Source organism: Ambystoma mexicanum, chromosome 4q (assembly GCF_040938575.1).
Source record: "Ambystoma mexicanum isolate Mex_15411 chromosome 4q, UKY_AmexF1_1, whole genome shotgun sequence".
NCBI classification, from domain to species: Eukaryota; Metazoa; Chordata; class Amphibia; order Caudata; family Ambystomatidae; genus Ambystoma; species Ambystoma mexicanum.
In genome coordinates, this window is record NC_090928.1 from 1,306,557,896 (window position 1) to 1,306,579,955 (window position 22,060).

Below are 22,060 nucleotides of genomic sequence, written 5' to 3' on the forward strand. Positions count from 1 at the left end.
TTGCTGTTGTCAAGACAGGCATTATGCCATCCCCTTAGACAAGTATTTCTTGGACCACCAGCCCCTCACGGTTACAGGCCAATTCCCTTACTGGACATTGGGGCTCATTACGGGTTTGGTGGCATCTCAATGGTACCGTTACTGCCACTTGGTCCAGCGGTATCACTGCCAGATTCCAAGTGGTGGTTTGGCGGTGTTAGTCCTCAATTATGGAGTTCGTAGCACTCCACGTTGGATTTCGTCGGTATTTGATTGATAGAAACATAATGTGGCATCATTTACATTTTATTGGAGTCTGTGATAAAACTGTGGATGCTGTCCCTTCTCCTCTATGGGGGAGACCATTCCCATGGGGCCAGGGAAGTACGTCTTCATTACAATAGTTCCCCTGAGGTGGTGCACAGGGAGAGGAACATATTACGCGAACAGGAGCATGCTCCTTGCTCCCCTGTCCTTGAACTCCCCTTGTTCATATCTGCTTGCTGTAATATTGCTGATGTCTATGTCTACACTTCCTGCCTTTTCCTGTACTTGCAATTAGCCGAGCATATCTGTAACCAAGCTCAGCGCATCTCTGCACCTTCATCTGATTTCTATGTACCTGTAACCAAGTTGAGCATATCCTTGTCTGTTTGCGCCCTGATACTCCAGGGTTTGGCGCGCTATACAAATAATAAACTAAACTAAACTAAACATGCGAGAGGAAACCCCTCATGGGACTAGGAATGACCCTACCCTGAGAACACAATATCCTCGCCAATCACCAGACCCTAGACCCCCCTTCATATAACCCAAAAACAACCCTTTCCCTGATAGACTCATGAGCTATAGTCACCCTGCCATTTCCCTAGATAAGTACTGGGACTATGAAGAGCACAACCGACTCAAGGGAGATCAAGGGTAGAAATACAGAGACGAGGAAGAATGGGAAAGAGTTGAAAGATATGCTATTGACAACCACTGAGACAAAGAAGATGCATGGAGGAATGTAAAGTGTTCAGCATAACCAACATGGGCATTCTAGACAACTTGGAATAAGTACTGGGATGAAGAGGAGGAGCGGGGGCATGAAGAGTTCTCCTAAGAACCACAATGAGCAGTCTAGTTGTTGCTGGCTGCTCATTGGCCAATGCAGAGTAGAAAAGGAAGAGGGACTCAGGAAGAAGTTGTCTAGTCCTCCATGAAGGAGCTGCAGGAGCCAGCACCGTGCAGAAAGGTGCAAGGAAGCACACCAGGATGCCAAGAGAAGAGCTGGAAGGACAAGGGCCAGTCCATAGTGGAAGTACCAGAAGGCGAGCTGGCAGAGAGAAACTCCCGGTGTTCCTGCAGACAAGAGCCCACTACAAAGGGGGAGCACTCAGGCTGGCTGGTGGGAAACTAAAACAGTGCAGTCAGCATATTAATAGTCACAGTACCAGGCAGGCATGTGAACTATGTCTGTCCCCCAACAAGAGAAACTTAAGAGTCTGGGACTCACCAAACGAAAGCAACATGAATATTCTTCCTTGTGGCGGTACTTGGGAGGAAAGGGCTCCAAGTAACCACACACAAAGAAGAGGTGTCTGGGACCCACTACACGAGAACCACACAAGTCATCTTCCTCGTGGTGGTACATGGGCAAAGAGAGATCAAAGTACCCCCATGCAAAGAAGGGGGGTTTGGGACCCACTTTACGAGAAACACACACGTCCTCTTCCTTGTGGTGGTACTTGGGAGAAGAGGGCTCCCAGTTCCCGAACATAAAGAGGGGTCTGGGGCCCAATCCCATAAGAAGAAGGGAAACCACAGAGTAATTTACTAAGGACCATACTTGGCAGGGACGTGAACCAAGTTGGCCCAAGCAGAAAGAGAGAGAAGCAGAGATCTGGGACCTACAAGAGAAGGAACCAGGACAAGGGAGTTGTTGCCCCTGGTTGTTGCGAAGTTTGTGCAACAGAGAAATACATAAGAACTTTATGGAACTTTGGGTTTGGAACCTTATTTACTTGGAATTCATTGATTGGATCGACAACCTATTCTTCTGAATTAAGAAGACCTTTTGTTTTTATAGGTTAGTCAATAGTGTGAGGGTTGAAAATAGGCTTCGGACTTGTGATAGTGGACTATTTACTTTGAACAAGACATCCTGACAGTTTCCTTAGTTTGGTTGAGGAAGACAAACCCCTCTTAGCTTTAGCGAAAGGCAGGAGTTTCCCTAGTACCCCACCCTTTTACTTTCAATAAAAGTATATGTCAATCAACATGGGCCCACTGTGTCCGAGTCCTGCTTCTACATTCTTACAGGTCACTAATGGTCTTTTAAGTCTTATCCAACGTGATACGGAGACATCTCAGAGCATCTGTCCAATATACAAGATTGTGGAATTATACATTGTTTTCCAACACCAATAAAGGTGACACGCAGGGATGTCGGTTGGACCCAATGTATTCCTTTTGGATGTTGATTCTAGTACTTCTCTTAGGAAAGTTAATCCACCCTCCACCTGAAGGGTTCATTTTATAGCATTCTTCCTTATGCAGAAGACACAGCCATTTTGCACTTGCCCCCAGCAGGTCTCCAACAGGGCCTGCTAAACACAAGTTACTATTTTGGATATTAGTTTGAAATTAAATATAATAAAAACAAAAATGATGGTGTTCATGCAAAGAGTGAAACCTTGTAGCTAGTTTTTAAATGAATGTAGAGATGAGGGGGCAGTCTCCTTTTTATTTGAGCCTTCTCTTCTGAAAGAGCACTGCTTGCGTCAGTCATTTTAACAAGATAGCTGAAAAGGCATCATTAATGATTAAATGGCTTTTTACAGTGTTATTTCAAGTTTGCTGCATTCTGATAGGAGAAGTGTCTGGCAGTATATAAGACAAAGGTCTGCTCCATGATTTTAAGTCCGCAAAATCTAGGGTGGTTAGAACTTTCATTTCCTGGAGGGGTTGCAAAATAAATTCCTGTGCAGAATAGCAGGTCTCTCTGCAGATACACCCGCTAGCGCATTGGGAGCTGAATTGGGGGTCTTCAATTTGAAAGTGTCATGCCAGTTAAGAATGTTCCTTATTTTTTAAAAGCACATCTGGGATTTTCTGCTAATCATAAAGTGAATTTCAGTGCAAGTGCGATTGCAGCCTTCCCTAGGGAAGAAAAATACTTGTGGTGGTTGTAAGGCACTGTCCATTTGGATAGGGATGGGATATAACTGAAAATGGTGCATTAAGCCACCTCAAAATAGCTCCAAAATCAAGAGCTTGTCTGATGGAAAAAGAGTCAGATGTCCAAAATATACATATGCTGCCCACTTTAGCCTTATATACAGACTTAAGTGCACATATAAGATGGCAGGGAGAAATCTGTGAAATAAGATACCCAGAATGCAGGAGGCTGGTGGTAATGATACGTTTAAATCTACCCACTCCTTAATAAATTAAGAAAGTGTGCAGGAGGAGGCACAAAGTGTGCTTGCAAAATAGGAGTCCAAGATTTGGTTCATTTTCTGTTAATTTGCCGTTGTTTCTCTGTTTTGCATAAGCGTGGAATGCATGGGAGCTATGTTATATATAATTATTTGTAATGACCAGACTTTTATATATAGTAAGTTTGAATATGTTAAAGTTGCTTTTTATTTTGGGCTTGTTCTTTGTGAATTGTATGAAAAATAGGAAATGTTTTTAAATGTTGCTGACTTAATGGAGAAATACGATTAAATATGAATTAGTACTTCAGGTCATTACATGGTAGGCTTGAAAGATCACTTCATTGGGCCTTTGGAGGTTACCTCCTGAGAATTATTTGGGAATGTTATGGCAAATCTTGTGTTTTAAAGCTCCAGAAGGCTGTTGCATTGGTGAAAAAATGGAATAAAAATAATACTTTTCTCAATTATTTGGAGCCTATTTTCTCTGCCCATAGGGAATTTTACACAAGACCTATAGGCAAACATTGGTCAAACCTTTGAGCATTTGATGACCACTTCATAGAGAGGTGTGGTGGTGTTAACTAAGTATTTTAATTAATTAATTGGCTTCTTAGTTTAAACCTATTAATAATAACTTAATTGGATTGGAATACAGGACAAATTAATTATGAAAAATGTGGCATGCATTTACCGTATCTGCCCATTTAACAGGTGCCAGATGGGCAGAGTATCAAACGATGACAATTTTTCCACTACGACACTATGTAATAATAATGCAATAATAAATACAGGTGACACCAACATGAATGGTGGCATCAAACACAAACCTCACTTGTACAGAAGGTGTGGATGCACAATATTTAATAAAGGAAAGTTGGGTATGCATACCACCTCCTTGTCCATTATGCTCATACTAGCTGTACCAAGGAACAGAATATGCCAATTTTCTCCAAAACACAAACATGGTTCAAATATTGTACTCATTAATACATTTGTCAGCTGGGCAAAGTAACTGGATATGACAATTTTAGCAATGACACTACCATAACAAGTAAGGACATTTACTGAAAAATGATGTGCACGGTGGCACCAAACAAATCTTGCATGTATAGAAATAAGCCAGCTGGAAACACAGCGGCTCATTGGCCAACATTCTTAAACAGTCCAGGACTCTGTCCTGACTACAGTGCTACTGAGGTCTCATCCATTCAGCACCTTCTTCTAGGCCTCCACACCATGGCCCACAGCAACTGGCGAGCAACAATTTAGGGTACCGCGAGCAACATGTTGCTCCCGAGCTACACGTTGGGGATCCCTGGACTAGAACATGCAGTGACAATAGCTCAATAGATTCTTTTTACATCAGCCTCGCCTAAATGCAATCAGAGAACAGTTCAAAGCACATCAGGAAAATTAATGTAAACAGGCAGGAAAGTGAGAGTGGGAGATGGCCAGCTCTTCCAGGGGTTTGCCCAGAAAGGGAGTGATAGAGATCAGCGGATAATTAGCCGGAAGGGAAGGGTCTGCTGAGGTTTCTTAAGAAGAGGGTGCACAAGAGAATGCATCAGGGAGGAGGGGAAGGTTCCAGAGGTGAAAGAGTGGTTGCAGAAGTCAGCCAAGACTGGAGCAAGGGTGTCAATGTGGTCCCGATGGTTTATGAAGAACAGGGAAGAACCTGTTTTGATGCGGTTTTCACAGATCGGACTTGTCTAGAAACATCATCATGGGAGAAGAGAAGAAAAGCAGAGAAGGGAGGGGTGGTGGCCGCAGGGGCACCGGGGGAAGATGCGAGACTGGATAGACAAGCGGGAGAAACTGAGAGAATGGACAGGATGCCCTGGGTTTTAGAGATGAAGTGAGAAGTCGGGCCGTACTGACAGCCTGGGAAGGGACAGGAGAGGAAGAGACTGTGGCAGGATTGGCCAGCTCCTTGCAGATTTTAAAGAGTTCGGCCGAGTTGTTAGATGCTGAACAATCACTTGTTTGGATGTGAGCTCTCTTCTTGGTGAGAACAGAGAGTCGGTAGTGCCGCCACTTAACTCTAGAGACAAAATGCAAGGGTCAGGGGGCACTATGACTGATCCCCAGCTTTAGGCGCTATTGGGAGTCTCTAGTGCAGACAAGGTCGCATGTGTTTTACTGGGGAGCCCAAGGAACAGATTACAAGTTTTAGCACAGGTGTGTGCCCACTTAAAATTCTACAAAGGACTACAAAGAGCAGGCATACATACGCACCTTAACAACAAAATAATAATACAGTGTATTATTAATTGAGACTAACAAACTATTGCTGAGACTTTGGGCAGGACTGGGACATTACTCTTTGTCCCAAAAAAGCCTGAAAAGAAATTAGAAGTGGGATTTAACAGGAGAGGCGATTGTATTTTTCAATACAAATCAGTTAACAGAAAAATAAATGGAATGAGCAAATGCATAGAGGGAGAGGCAAGGCCATATAAAGTGTGCTAGCTATCTCTGTTTCTGTGTCTATGTCCCCATCACCTGTCTTTCTCAACCACTGCATAGTAGCCATATACCTGCAATCTACTGTAAAGTCATCCAAACCACGGACTGCCTCTGTCTCCTGTGTTGTTTCCTTCGTACATCATTTTATTCGGAAATGCACTCCAACCTGCAATATCCTCTCCCCGCTAACAAAGAGGCACATTCTGGGTCAAAAATTGATGTTGGGCCTCCTTATGAGTTTGGCAGTATTCCAGCAGTAAATCCACTGAAATTCCACCAAACAGAATTACCGCTGCCGCCACTTGATCCTGTGGATTTACTGCTGGATTAGAAATGGTGGTACTGCTGTGTAAGGACCCCTAGGACTCCATGGGGATTTTGCAGTAATGGGGAGGATTTACCTCCAGCATTTTGCTGGAGGTGTATCCTTTACCTTATCACCAAACTCATAGCACGGCGGTGCAGTAATGCTTCTGTGACACAGGTAACAGATTTCCAGCTGTGTTTACTGCACCGCCATGCTCGTAATGAGGCAGTTAAACTACAGGATTACTTCTTTATATCTACTGGCAGTGGATGGCATTCCATTATGAGAAGTCAAGAAGCCACATGCAGGGATCATTACGGCTCCACTCTGAGGGGTGAGTTAACATAGCTTCATGCAAAGATCAATAGGGATCCGCTATGAGGGGTGAGTTCACAGGGCATCACGCAGGAATCACTAGGGATCCATTCTGAGGGGTCAAATAGCTTCACTCAGGGATCACTGGGGCTCCGCTCTGAGGGGTCAAATCGCTTCATGCAGGGACCACTAGGGCTCCGCTCTGAGAGGGCAAAGAGCTTCATGCAGGGATAACTAGGGCACCACTCTGAGGGGTCAAAGAGCTTCATGCAGGGATAACTAGGGCACCACTCTGAGGGGTCAAACAGCTTCATGCAGGGATAACTAGGGCACCACTCTGAGGGGGTCAAAGAGCTTCATGCAGGGATAACTAGGGCACCACTCTGAGGGATCAAAGAGCTTCATGCAGAGATAACTAGGGCACCACTCTGAGGGGTCAAAGAGCTTCATGCAGGGATAACTAGGGCTCCACTCTGAGGAATCAAAGAGTTTCATGCAGGGATAACTAGGGCACCACTCTGAGGGGGTCAAAGAGCTTCATGCAGGGATAACTAGGGCACCACTCTGAGGGGGTCAAAGAGCTTCATGCAGGGATAACTAGGGCACCACTCTGAGGGGTCAAAGAGTTTCATGCAGTGAACACTAGGGCTCCGCTGAAAGCTCACACAGCTTCACGCAGGGATCACTAGGTCTCCGCTCTGAGGGGTGAGATCACACAGCTTCACGCAGGGATCAGTAGCGCTCCACTCTGGGGTGAGGTCACATAGCTTCACGCAGGGATCAGTAGCGCTTCACTCTGGGGTGAGGTCACATAGCTTCACGCAGGGATCAGTAGCGCTCCGCTCTGGGGTGAGGTCACATAGCTTCACGCAGGGATCAGTAGCGCTCCGCTCTGGGGTGAGGTCACATAGCTTCACGCAGGGATCAGTAGCGCTCCACTCTGGGGTGAGGTCACATAGCTTCACGCAGGGATCAGTAGCGCTCCGCTCTGAGGTGAGGTCACATAGCTTCACGCAGGGATCAGTAGCGCTCCGCTCTGGGGTGAGGTCACATAGCTTCACGCAGGGATCAGTAGCGCTCCACTCTGGGGTGAGGTCACATAGCTTCACGCAGGGATCAGTAGCGCTCCACTCTGGGGTGAGGTCACATAGCTTCACGCAGGGATCAGTAGCGCTCCACTCTGGGTTGAGGTCACATAGCCACATAGATTCATACAGGGATCACTTGGGCTTCACCCTGAGAGGTCACGTAACGTCAGACAGGAATCACTAGCGCTCCACTAAGAGGTCACATAATTTGACACAGGGATCACTAGGGCTTCACTCTGGGGGTGAGGTCAAGCAGAGAGTAAGAGTAAAGAAGATTTCTCCTTATTTTACTCTTTACGTTTGTGCTCCGTCTTGCAAAGGTTTCAGGCTTTTTGCATTTTTTTAAAATGACACCCAATTTGCTTTAGGCCTATTCAGCAGATACCTCGCAAATCTCCCTAATTTGCCATCTCATGGACATATGTGGGATCCTCTTTCCAGCAAATATTTATCCTCCAGTCTTTTCTTATGATGCTTCTGTGAAACCTTTACGGGCCGTCTCTGTGAAATGCGAAAGCAACACTAATGCATGCAACGCGGCTGGACAGCGCATCTTTTCACCACTGTCTAGTGCCCCCTGAAATGCACAGGTCCCCTTTGCGAATAAATGGGTTCATTATCTGCGCCCCTTTCATTTGTGCACATTTTTGAGAATCGTCCCCAGGCCCTTTATCCATGCATTTCTGTGAAATGTGCTCCCAGCAACCTCGTAGTGCCTTGGAGCATGTCATACAGGCGCTGGCCGCGCTGCCGACACTAATGTATGCAAAGGGGCTGGACAGTACCACTTTACGCCACGGCCCAGTCCCTCCTGAAATGTGCAGGTCCCCTGTGAGAATAAAGTGACCTGCGCATGACATTCTATGACAAGACTGGAGGCTAGCATTATGCTTCAACTTCTTTAATTTACCACTCTTCAGCAGTTTCAACAAAACTCAAAACCATAACAAAACACTGCAAACAGTCTGAACAGACTTTTCTTCTTTTGAACTCTGTAGTCCATCTCACTCCATGCTCAGCTATGACCACTTCCTGTCCCTGAGCTTCTCCCCTTCTTTTACTGCTCTTCAAGCAGATAAGTACTATCTTAGTTATCCTCTTACTGATTGTGGAAATGTAATAATTTCGGCATGTAGATTTGGGATAGTGTTATTAACATATGTTGTTTGAGTAAGGCATATTATATTGCAGTGCTACGGAGTGTTAATGTCAGATGCTTAAGATAAGCGTATATTCAGTTTTAGGCTGCGTCATATTGACAGCCCACGTCAATAGCTCGTTCCGGCGAGCGGGCGGTTCCTCGATGCGTCCACCCCGTGCCGTGACTTACGGCACCCTAGGGGTGGCTGACCAGCGGCAAGGAGTGCGCCGCGGCACCGTGGAGCCGTTCTGAAATATGAAGCCCCAGCCCCTCCACTGCGGAGGTGAGGCAGCGGGGACTCCTGGTGGAGCAGAGTTCTTCGAAGAAGCTTTGGGGGATCCTTCTTGAGTGCCACCCTTTAAAGCAGGAGCCCCGGATCCTCGAGAGACATCGAAGAAGGTGAACTTGGTGTCGACGGCGTCGATGAGAAGTTCGAGGGTGCCGAGACCACGGCGTCGATCCAGGCGGTGCTCGTCGGCAACGTCATGCGAGGATGAGGTGTGCGGGGCACCTCGGCGCGTGATTGTTCAGGACCGCAAAGAGTTTCGGAAGAACTGTGGCCCAGCAAGGGCGTCGAGTCGTCGAAGTCTTTGTGGTCTTCAGGTGGCAGGAAACCCACCGGTGGATTCTCCTCGGCGCGGCCGCGCCTCGACTTTCTCCGGCAGGATAAAGCGGTCGTCGGTGTGGACAAGGGAGTCCTTTGATTCAACAGTTTTAGGCAAAGGAGCAGACGGTTCCAGTCGGCGGCGGCACGGCGTCAAGCGGTCCCCTCTTCTGGGGCAACACGGCTTCAACGGGCCTTACGGTGATACTCCGAACCCTGGGCATCGGCAATGGACTTCGACGGCGCCGAAGTCCGGGTGCTTCACTTCGTTCTCCTCGGCGGTCCCGTCTCGGGTCGGCAGCCTTTCGAGGGTCCCTCGGAGCACGGGAAGAGGGTGCCTTACCAGGTCCTCTCTCGGATCAGTCTTCGACGAATTCAGCAGCTTTCAGATCAGGTTGAAGCAAATGCAACAGCAAGTCTTCTTCTTCCAGCTGGGCGTCGAGGATCAGCAGTTCCAGTTATTCTTCAAGTGTAGATACAGCTTCTGAACAATTTCCAGTGGTGAGAGGTCCCCAGATATACTATTCTGTCTCTCATCCTCACTGCTGGTCACACTCAGCAACCAATCATACAGAAGAGCATTCATGCAGTCAGTCAGCCAATCAGGCACACAGTGCATTCAGGCCATCCTCCTCCCTCTCAGACACTCACAACAAGGAATTTGGATTGGGACAAGTACCCAGCTATTCAACACTACAAACTGCATTCAGGGCAGTTTCGGGCAGGGCTGTCTCAGTCTTTGTCTCTCATACCAGAAACCAGACAGCCACAACAAGAAGTGCATATTGGTCACACACTCCATTCACCCAGGTCCCACCGACAGGGTGTACCCACAACATACAGTCACTGGGAAGGCTCCAGCCAGTCTGGACTGGACTTCACAACAACACCATATATGGAACTTCCACCCAACAGCCAGTCAGGGGGAAGGGACAGAGTCAGGGCTTCCCAGGACTTTGGGAAAACAAGGTAACAGGCAATAGAAAGCAAGAGGCCACAGGGGCCATCTTGTTTTCTATCAGGAATCAACTGATTCCAATGGCAGGGCCTTGGTACCCCAAAATGGAGGATACTCAGAGCACCTGTCAAATTCAGCATGGTGCTGCCACCAGCCCATACCCTGCTCTCTGGGCCACACACAGGGGCCCAAAAACATACACCAGGGGCACAGGGTTGCACCCCCACCCATGGGTGACATAAGGGTATCCCATGGGTCTGTACACCAAACCAAAAACAGGAAGAGCTGCACTGCCAGGAGTCCCACATGGACTCCTGCGTGGAAAACACGACAGAACACACGATAAAAAGCGATAAAGGACAAGGATTCAGAGGCCCTGTCCCTCTGATGCATTTCCAGCATCACAGTCGCCACCCAGACTGAGGTTAGGGTGCCTAATCTCCCATGGGCACCCTCATCCAGACGGTCAACATACCTTCTGGAAAGGCCATCTGCATTATCGCATTATCGTGACTCTTCCCTGGTCTATGCTCTATGGTGAAGTCTAGCCCTTGCACCCATCTGCATAAGCCACTTCAGAGGCTTATGATCTGTTTGGACCTTGAAGGTAGACCCCGTAAGGTAGGGCCTAAAACGCCTAAGGCTCCAAACTATACTGAAACATCCTTCTCAACAGTAGCCCATCTAAGTTCTCTACCCTTGAGTTGTCTACTGATGAAGATGATAGGATGTTCCCTCCCTTTGTCATCTAACTGGGACAAGACAGCTCCAATTCCGGTGTCGCAGGCATCCGTCTGGACGATAAAGGGTCGGCTGTAGTCAGGCGCACACAACACAGGTGACCTACACAGACTTTCTTTCAAGCCATTAAAGGCCCTCTGACAGTCTTCAGTCCAATTAACCTTCCTAGGTTGTTTGGGTGAAGTCAGAGCTGTCAGTGGTGCAGTGGTGCAGCTATGGGTCCATAGTCTGCCATGAAATTGCGATAATACAGGGGTGAGGCCCAAAAAGGCTCTCACCTGGGTTCGAGTAGTGGGAGTCTCCCAGTCCTGTACATCCTGTACTTTACTGGGGAGGGGTTGGATTTGACCCCCTCCTACCTCATGACCAAGATAGGTAACTTTCCCCTGAGCTATCTGGCACTTGGTGGCCTTGATAGTGAGGTTAGCCCTTTTCAATGCCTGCAACACCTTATCCAGATGTGTCAAATGCTCTTCCCAGGTGGAACTGTAGACGGCAATGTCGTCTACGTAGGCCACGCAGAAGGCCTCCAGCCCACTGAGCGCATGATTGACCAATCTCTGGAAGGTGGCAGGGGCATTCTTCAAAACAAAGCAAGCAAAGACCCCCGTAAGGGTATCGATAGATCTTGGAGGATTTGTCAGGAGAAAGTGCTGGACCTGGCCGGACCACTCGCAAAGATCATGGATCTGGTGGAGAGGGCTAGAGATACGGGGGAAGAAGTGGACCCTGACGCCCTGGCAGGCTGGGCGCAGAGAGCAGTATGCCGCTTAGGGAATGGAAACTGCGCCATCGCCTCAGAACGCCAGAGAAGCCTATTATTGAAAACCGACGAGAAGCTTAGTGATTTAGCCTCATATGAAGCCGGAGAGGCAGCTCAGGGGCTCCTCTTCGGAGAGACCTTCGGCAAAGGAATGGGCCGCTTTGTGGGCACCTACACGTCTTTGGAGAAGGCTCAGGTTTCCATCCGGAAGATTTTTCCCAACCGAGTTTTTGGAGAGACCAGTCGCTACAGGGGTCGTGCGACTGGTCGCAACCGGGGTAGACGAAGACCCCAGAATCCCAGGGCTCAATACTGGGAGAATAGGCAGCAGGACTCATTCTTCCCGTCCAGAGGACGTTTCCCAAAAGGTCGCAGAGGAAGAGGATCGGGTCGTGGACAAGGATTCACGCAAGGTGAGAGCAGCATATTATCCCCCAGTGGGGGGGAGAACTGGCATGTTCTGGAGAAACTGGCGTGAGCTTTCCAGCGATGCCTGGGTGTTGCAAACGATTTTAGGTATGCGCCTAGAGTTCGTACAACCACCGATGCAAGGGCACAGGCCTCACCAGCAGCGCCTGGAGCGCCCAGAGCAGAAGCTTCTAGATCAGGAAATAGATCAGCTAGCGGCGAAGAACGCCATAGAAAGGTGCCCGAGAGACCCCGAATTTGTAAGCAATGTTTCTGGTGCACAGAAAAGAGAAAGTGCGTCTAGTTATAAACTTAAAGGAGCTGAACGGTTGGATAGTCTACCAACATTTCAAGATGGAGGGCATCCATCAACTCTGAGACTCGCTCAGAGAGAAGGATTGGCTGACAAGACTGGATTTTTAAGGATGCCTACCTGACGATCCCAATAGCAGAAGAGTTCAGGTCTTTCCTAGCTTTTCGCTGGAAAGGACAGCTTTGGAAGTTCAAGACCATGCCCTTCGGGCTTGCCACGGCACCTTGGGCTTTTACCAAGGTGATGAAGCCGGTAGCGGTGGCAATAAGAGAGAAAGGGATAAGATTGATCATTTATCTCGACGATCTACTGCTCCTAGCCGAGGATCGAGAGACCCTCAAGAACCAGACAAGATGGGTCCAGGAACTGCTAGCTTCCCTAGGATTCCTAGTGAACATAGAGAAGTCAGACACCGAGCCAGCACAAAGACTGGACTTTCTAGGCTTCATCCTAGATACCAGGAAAGCTTCCAGCCCGGAAGATTCGCGACATCAAGAGAGAACTGAGAGGATGTCTACAAAGACAGGTAGAGTCCCTAAGAACGCTAGCGAGGATTGTGGGGCTGCTTGCAGCCTCTATTCAGGCCATATTTCCAGGGCCATTACACTATCGAGCACTGCAGAGGTTGAAGATAAGGCATCTGCAGCAAGGTCTGAGATACCACCAATCAGTGCCGTTGGATCAGGAATCCAAGACAGAACTGGAATGGTGGTTGAAGAATATGGACGCCTGGAATGGAACGTGCCATTTTTGGAGACAGACCAGATCTGATCATAGAATCCGACGCAAGCTGACTGGGCTGGGGCGCACGGTGCGGAGACCTACAGACGGGGGAAATGGAGCAAGGAGGAACTCTGCTTACACAAAAATTGGCTAGAACTGCTGGCAGGATCCTTCGCGATCAGAGCCTTCACGAAAGGGAAAATGAGATTGTGTGTCCTGTTGTAGATGGACAACATATCGGCAGTGCGATACATAAACCACCTAGGCGGCACCAAATCCAGAATGCTAGCCGAACTAGAGAAGGATTTTTGGCACTTCTGCCTACAGTGGTTTGTTATGGTTTTGAGTTTTGTTGAACCTGCTGAAGAGTGGTCAATTAAAGAGGTTGAAGCATAATGCTCGCCTCCTAGTCTTTAATAGAATGAATCCTCCCCGCGCAGATAGCAGGGGTCAGCTTCATTATTTGCGCTATTGGTTTGTGAATCTGGCACCCTGTGTGCACAGCGGAAAAGGTGCATTGCACAAGTGAAGATTCACTTTGTGAAACAGTGGGTAGGTGCATTTTATTCACTATGACTTCCCTCTTAAAGATGATGGCACTTTCTCAGACTAGCAATTTGTTGTTATGAAGGATCCCTGAGCTCAGAGAGGTCAAATAGCTTTACACAGGGATCACTAGGGCTTGACTCTGGGGGTGAGGTCATACAGCGTCACACATGAATCACTAGGGCTCCGCTCTGAGAGGTCACATAGCTTCACACAGGGATCAGAAGTGCTCCGCCGAGAGGTCACATAGCTTCACACAGGGATAAGTAGTGCTCCCCGGAGGGAAACATAGCTTCACACAGGGATCAGTAGTGCTCCGCCGAGAGGTCACATAGCTTCACACAGGGATAATTAGTGCTCCCCGGAGGGAAACATAGCTTCACACAGGGATCAGTAGCGCTCCGCCGAGAGGTCACATAGCTTCACACAGGGATCAGTAGCGCTCCGCCGAGAGGTCACATAGCTTCACACAGGGATCAGTAGTGCTCCGCTGAGAGGTCACATAGCTTCACACAGGGATCAGTAGTGCTCCGCCGAGAGGTCACATAGCTTCACACAGGGATCAGTAGTGCTCCGCTGAGAGGTCACATAGCTTCACACAGAGATCACTAGGGCTTCACTCTGGGGGTGAGGTCACATAGCTTGATGCAGGAATCACTAGGGCTACGCTCAGAGAGGTGAGGTCACATAGCGTCCATAGGAATCACTAGGGCTTCACTCTGGGGTTGAGGTCATAAAGCATCACACAGGATTCACTAGGGCTCGGCTCTGAGGGTTGAGATCATATAGCGTCAAACAGGAATCACAAGGGCTTCACTGTGAGAGGTCACATAGCTTCACACAGGGATCACTAGGGCTCTGCTCTAAGGGGTGAGGTCACACAGCTTCACGCAGGGATCATTAGGGCTTTACTCTGGGAGTGATGACACATAGCATCACGCAGGAAACACTAGGGCCCCGCTCTGAGGGGTGAGGTCACATAGCTTCACGCAGGGATCACTGCGGCTCCGCTCTGAGGGGTCACATACCGTCACGTAGGGATCACTACGGCTCCGCTCTGAGTGGCCACATAGCATCATGCAGGGATCATTAGGCCCTGCTCTGAGGGGTCACATAGCGTCACGCAGGGATCACTACGGCTCCGCTCTGAGGTGTCACATAGCGTCACGCAGGGATCACTACGGCTTCGCTCTGAGGGGTCACATAGCATCACGCAGGGATCACTAGGGCCCCGCTCTGAGGGGTGAGGTCACATAGCGTCACACAGGAATCACTAGGGCTCCGCTGAGAGGTCACATAGCTTCAAACATGGATCACTACGGCTCTGCTCTGAGGGGTCATAAAGCGTCACACAGGGATCGCTACAGCTCCGCTCTGAGCGGTCACATAGCGTCACCCAGGAATCACTACGGCTCCGCTCTGAGGGGTGAGGTCACAGAGCTTCATGCAGGGATCACTACGGCTCCGCTCTGAGGGGTCACATAGCATCACGCAGGGATCACTAGGGCCCCGCTCTGAGGGGTGAGGTCACATAGCGTCACACAGGAATCACTAGGGCTCCGCTGAGAGGTCACATAGCTTCAAACATGGATCACTACGGCTCTGCTCTGAGGGGTCATATAGCGTCACACAGGGATCACTACAGCTCCACTCTGAGGGGTCACATAGCGTCACCCAGGAATCACTACGGCTCCGCTCTGAGGGGTCACATAGCGTCATGCAGGGATCACTAGGGCCCCGCTCTGAGGGGTCACATAGCGTCATGCAGGGATCACTAGGGCTCCGCTGAGAGGTCACATAGCTTCAAACATGGATCACTACAGCTCCGCTCTGAGGGGTCACATAGCATCACCCAGGAATCACTACGGCTCCACTCTGAGGTGTCATATAGCGTCACACAGGGATCACTACAGCTCCGCTCTGAGGGGTCACATAGCGTCACCCAGGAATCACTACGGCTCCGCTCTGAGGGGTGAGGTCACAGAGCTTCATGCAGGGATCACTACAGCTCCGCTCTGAGGGGTCCAGTAGCTTCACGCAGGGATCTTTTTTTTAATTATTATTTTATTACAGTTTGTTGCAAACTTTTTAAAAATTACAGACTCGAACTATTGCTAAACTCAAACCTACACATAAAAACAAAAACATAAAAACATTAGAAAGAGAGAGAGAGAGAAAAAAATTAAAAAGCAAAAACTTATCATTAAACATGCACTCATTGCACTAAATTCTAACTTTACGGATTCAGTTTGTATTAAAAACTTTTTTACTTCGCAAGGCTTCCTCTTCACTTCACTTTCTCCTCAATCATTATTGCGCCCTTCCTTATTCGATACATCAGTTCTCAACAACAACTTATTCAGTTCTTCGAGATAAAGTGCTAGCGTTACAGTTTGTCACTGGGAGTCACCATTATGTTGTTTGATCCACCATTCTTCACGACTGTATGTCGTGAATTTCGCCAGTTCTGCACCAAAATACCGTGTTCTTATATCTCTCAAGTCAGAACAGCCTAATACAAGATGTTTCAGCATCTCTTCTGACTCTGTACAGAATCGACATTTGTCGTCTTCACTTCCAAGTGAATACAAGATGTTTCAGCATCTCTTCTGACTCTGTACAGAATCGACATTTGTCGTCTTCACTTCCAAGTTCATGTCTTAGTTTTTGGATCTCTTTAGTAGCAAATAAATTCAATCTGAACCTCATGTATAAGTTTCGGAGGCGCTTACAGGGAAATATTTCAAGATATTTGGCTAGAGAGTTCCGCCGTCTTGCTTCCATTGGTCTGTTTTGCATGCATTTGTGTTCATCACGTTTCTCAATTGTCTCAATCCAATCTTGTTGGTATAATTTATTTTTAACTGCATTTGGATTGTTAGTTAGTGTTATTTCATCTGTATTCAATTGGCGTGAGATGTTTTTACATACGGCTTTATTCTGTGAGCCTTTTAGATTTTTTAGTATTAGGATCTCAGATTTTCCTCTGTTAATTTTCAACCCAATCTCATCAATGTAGGACTTTAGGGCATTCAACTTCCTCTGGAGGCCTAAGGGCGGTCAGATCTAGTTGCACTATGTCATCTGCATATAGTGCCCATCCGATATGCTTTCCATTTACTTTCGGAGGAAATGTCGTAACCTCATCTATTGCTTCACCAATCTCCGCTATATAGAAATTAAACAGTGTAGCTCCCAGCGGACATCCCTGTTTGACACCTCGGGCAGTTTTTATGGGATTAGATGGGTGGCCTTCTCGGTCTAATCTGACTCGTATTTCTGTATCCGAGTATAGTTCTTTTATCAAAGAGATTAGACCGGGTGGACATTCATGATGATTTAATTTTGTCCACAGTAGATCATGATCTACACCCTCAAAGGCGTGAGCCAGATCGACAAATGCCACGTACACCTTCTGTCGATTTTTAATCACCTCCATCTTCAGGAGACTTATGATAAGAAGATTCAGACCGCAGCTAACACCCTTGACAAAGCCCGACTGTCTCACATCAAACTTGTTATTCTTTCTGATCCATTGGGTCAACTGTGCTAATATAATAGTGGCAAATAGTTTGCCAATCACATCCATGAGCGCTATGGGGCGATAATTAGCTGGATCTGTGCAACATCCTTTTTTAAAGATTGGCACTATTATCGCTGTTTTCCATGAAGCTGGTATTCGTCGTTCCTGGATTATTTTTTTGAAAAGCACATTGCAGAACTCAGTCCATTCCTCTGGATTATTTTTTAACATTTGGTTTGATAGCCCATCAGGGCCTGCGGCTCTTGACGAACTGCTGTTTTTTATCACTCTCCTTATATCTTCTTTTTCAATTTCAATAGCCCAAGACTCTGGTCTAGGTATGTTCGGATATTTCAAATCCCTTTATTTTGCAAACAGGCTGGCATAATGGAATGACCATTGGGATTCAGAGACCATGTTTGTTAAACACGCTTTCAGTGGGTTTTCAATTTCGTTAAGCGACCAAAACCCTCTTGCGTTCCTTTGAGTAAGTGTCTTCATTATCGCTTCCGCATCTCTTTGCTCAAGAGTTCTTTTGTGTGAAGTTATCCAGTTCCTATATGTTGTTTTTAATTTCCTCTTGAGAGCGTTATAATGACTAATCCCCCACAATAACGTGAGATGGGGGTTTAGATTCTATTAAAGACAAGGAGGCGAGTATTATGCATTACAATCTTTACTCTGAAACCACAGCAGCAAAGAAAAAACTTATACAAACAAAAAAGTTGTAAAGAACAGAACTAAATAGAGTTCAATGGCAATGTATGGGAGCTCCCCAATCCATCATGCAGGACAGGTCATGCCCTGCAGGCGACCAATGAGCAGGGACCCTACCCCATATAAGTCCATTACTCTAATCCCAACCCCTCTTTCTGTAGCTATCTTGAACCAGACGTCCGCTGCACAGATCAGACGATAAACGATGAAGGCAAATCCAGCGAAGCTCTCGTACCACGCACTTCATAACTTGTAACTGCGAGCCACCCTCCTGATCAGGACCTTAAACCGTAGCTGTAAAAACAACAAGCAAGAAGGGTGGGTGGTTGGGCAGAACAACAAACCAAAGAATGTTTTCACTTGAACCACCTGTGTACATGCATATCACAATTGACATATCATATATCATATCCAGGGTGGGAGGGTGGGATAATAATCGCCTCCTTGTCTTTAATAGAATCTAAACCCCCATCTCACGTTAGTGTGGGGGATTAGGTATTCTATGGCAAGACAGGAGGCTCCTATTATGCAAGTTCAAAGCCCTTGCATCTCATTAGTACAATATGAGCCATAATAGAGCAAATATAATGAATAATAAAATAAAATAAAATAATAGGAAAGGAAACCTTAAATGCTTTCATTAAATAATCAGCTGGCCGCAAGAGAATTGCCCAAGACTAGGATGCCCGAAAACTGTCTTATAAGGCATAGTCAAATCCGCTGCAAGAAAACAGGAAAATGTGTCCATTCCAGCATTCCTTACCGGTCACCAAAACCAACTGGTTAAAAGAGGGGAAAACATTGAACCAAGTTCTACTATACTAATAGGCTAGGACAAAACTCATCTGAAATAAACACTTCTGTTGTCCAATCAAACATTTAAAACACTTACATTCATACCATCTTTAGGAACCTAGAAAGCAAACCAAAGAAAATAAGCACCTAGCTCTCCTGGAGATAAAGAAAAGAAAAGTATCCCATAGGAGTGAAAGTCTTGTAGGTTCCATCCCATGCATTAAAGGAAGATATTGCATTAGAAACAGGGCATGTCGCAGAACTACACTGGGAACTAAGAGGGCAAGACAAATCTTCTAAAGGTAAAATGGGAATAAAAAGTCATTTAAAAAAAAAAAATTGTAATAGGACAACTCATCCTGAACGAAGCGGAAAAGCAATAGAATTAAACCACAATTGTCTTCAGACATATGTGTATACTAAGGAGGGATGTGTTCTGGAGGCAGAAACAGAATGGAAGAGAGGAGCCCCACCTGAGAAGCTAAACCCGTCAAACCGCTAACACAGAGACCTTCAGACCTCCCTAACTCTTGCAGAAGGACTCTGCTACCATGAAAAAATGGCAGATATTTACAAACCTGATTCTTAAGAGGGCAAACTTGGCAGGGAAAAAAAATGTATCTGACATCCAAACGCCACCATTATATTGATATGTAAACCCTCTTGGAGATATGCCCGGTGTTTGAACCTTGGTCCCTCCTCCCTGGAGGTAAGCCCCCTAGAGGATGAAAACTAACCGAAGGAGGACATCAAAATTCCAAAGTCTTAGCAAGACTCTAAACTGCAAAGAACTAATCACTAAACAGATAAACTGAAGTTGCACACCAGAAGAGGTCCAGCATATTTTTCCCCCAATTTGCAGATCCTTGAAGCTCACAGCACCTTGATCTGGCACCTTACTGTACAAACGAACTCTTGTGAAAACCCAAAGGACCACCTGCCATGCAGGTGACTATGAGAATCAAGTCAGTAACTAAATATATATCCCAGCCCTCTGGGAATCGTAGCGGCAGACACCTTCTGATAGTTAATGAATAGACGCTAGAACGCATCGTGATTTAGGGTCATGATAACGTGGATGGGAAATTAGTATCACTCCCAGACCCCTCTATCCCACCAAGGGATATTGAGCCCTCCCAAAAGAGGGGAAACCACCCCCCACTTATCCAAGGGAAACCTTGCAACCCAGAAGAAAGCTACCCTGAGGACCCCATTAAAGCACCGCTCTACACCCTTTAAGAGAAATGAATACACTATAGCACCTCTAACAAATCCCCTGACCGTGGACAGGATCCTCTTAACTTATTGAAATACCAGAAATTAGCAGAAATTAAAGTAATTGACGGAGGGAAATGCTCAGTGCGAGTCTGCACTGGTCACGTGTCAGAACTCCTGTAAAAGGAAAAACGGAAACCATCGGGTGTTACTCCCAGAGGTGTAATAATATGATGCAATCTCCCCCAAGGATGACGGAAAGGGAATGAGGGGGAAAGGACTCTGGCTAATTATCAATGCCCCGTAAATGTAAGGTTGAGAAAGAAAAACTGGGACCACATTCCCCTCAAACCCTGAGGACTGAATCACTGTATTCATGTGAGGCTGACTGGCCACTAAGGGAATCAGGGGAAAAAACTAAGCACATTGTCCATAGCAAACCAGTACTTATACAGTACTACGAACCCTCGGGTATACGAGAAGTGCTTACTTATCGATCTCAGCAGGCTAAAACACTGTTTTAGACCTTTCCAAAATTAGGAACCTGTATCAGAAGGATCAGCACAGATATGAAAACACAGCACTCTAGTTGGTGCACTATAGAAAAAAAAAAATAATAATAATAATATATATATATATATATATATATATGTATAACTAAAGAGGTTAAGCAACGCTCATGAGGGTACAGAAGCCTGCTTGTACTCCTCGAGCAGAGGAGAAGTTGCAACACACTATTAGACAGTTAGCTGAACCATAGGCCAAGCTTTGGGAGGAAAACCATGGTGCAGGCGCCATAAAGTTATTACTTGGCAACACATCTATCTGATACCATCAAGTATTTCCAAACATTCCATCCAAGTAAAACATGGTTGCTCAACTTGTCATGCAACAAAAACTGAACAGTTACCCTCGAGCTGACCCTGTCTCCACCAAAATCCAATAGAATAATGAATGTCCAATGGGACAAAAGTAGGGGAGAAAACACGGTCCCACTAAAAAGAGCCTTAAGCCCTGCAGACCTCACTAGAGACACTATTTTTTCCTTCCTCATGGTGAGAGAAAATACTGTAGCTTAATCAGCACGGGAATTGGGTGGAGCAATTGAGGTCGGGGAAGCAAACCTAAGGAAAGTACTGAGTTGTCCTGAACTAACTAAGGTAACGGGCGACAGAATTTCTAACTAAAAGACGAAGGATAATACCAGAGATGGTTAGAGAGGAAGGTACAACCCCCCCATATGGGTCTGTTTACAACCACTTCCACACACTCTTTTCTTTAAAGTAAATAAATAAATAATATATAATATATAAAATATATCCAACAAAGAGGGGTTACGCCCTCACAGGGGTCCGAACCCCGGGCTCTTATATAAGCTGATACTCACAGAGTTATCCGGGCCACTGACAATTCTGAAAAACGCAATGTGTTCCAGTCAACACTTAAACATATTGTTTATCAAAAGCGTACACTGAGCAAGTGCACCTCAACTGCTCACCCCCGCAGGGTGTGGCAACCAATAGTACACGAGGGAGCACCTCGCAGTATAAACCAGGCAAAGCCTGAAACCAAGACTGTTACTGCACGCCTACCAGAACAAACAATGGCGTCAGCCATATGCAGCACTTAAACAAAGCCGCCGACCCTAAGGGAGTAATACACTGAGCAAGTGCATCTCCATCTGCTCACCCGAGCCGGGCGTGGACCCAGTAGTATACGAGGGACCCCTCGCAGAAAACACAGACACCTTGCCACCGAGCAGGTGACTGCACCCTTCAAGTTTAAGGTAGGAAACACTGAGCAAGTGTACCTCCAACTGCTCGCCCGAGCAGGGCGTGATAATCAGCAGTAGACAAGGGGGTAACCTCGCATTAGAACTCAGGCAGAGCCTGAAACCGAGCAGGTTATGGTACATGCCAGTTAAGGTAATTACCCAAGATGCCGACTTTAAGGGAGGAAACAATGAGCAAGTGTACCTCAAATTGCTCACCCTAGCAGGGCGTGGACCCAGCAGTATACGAGGGGACCCCTCG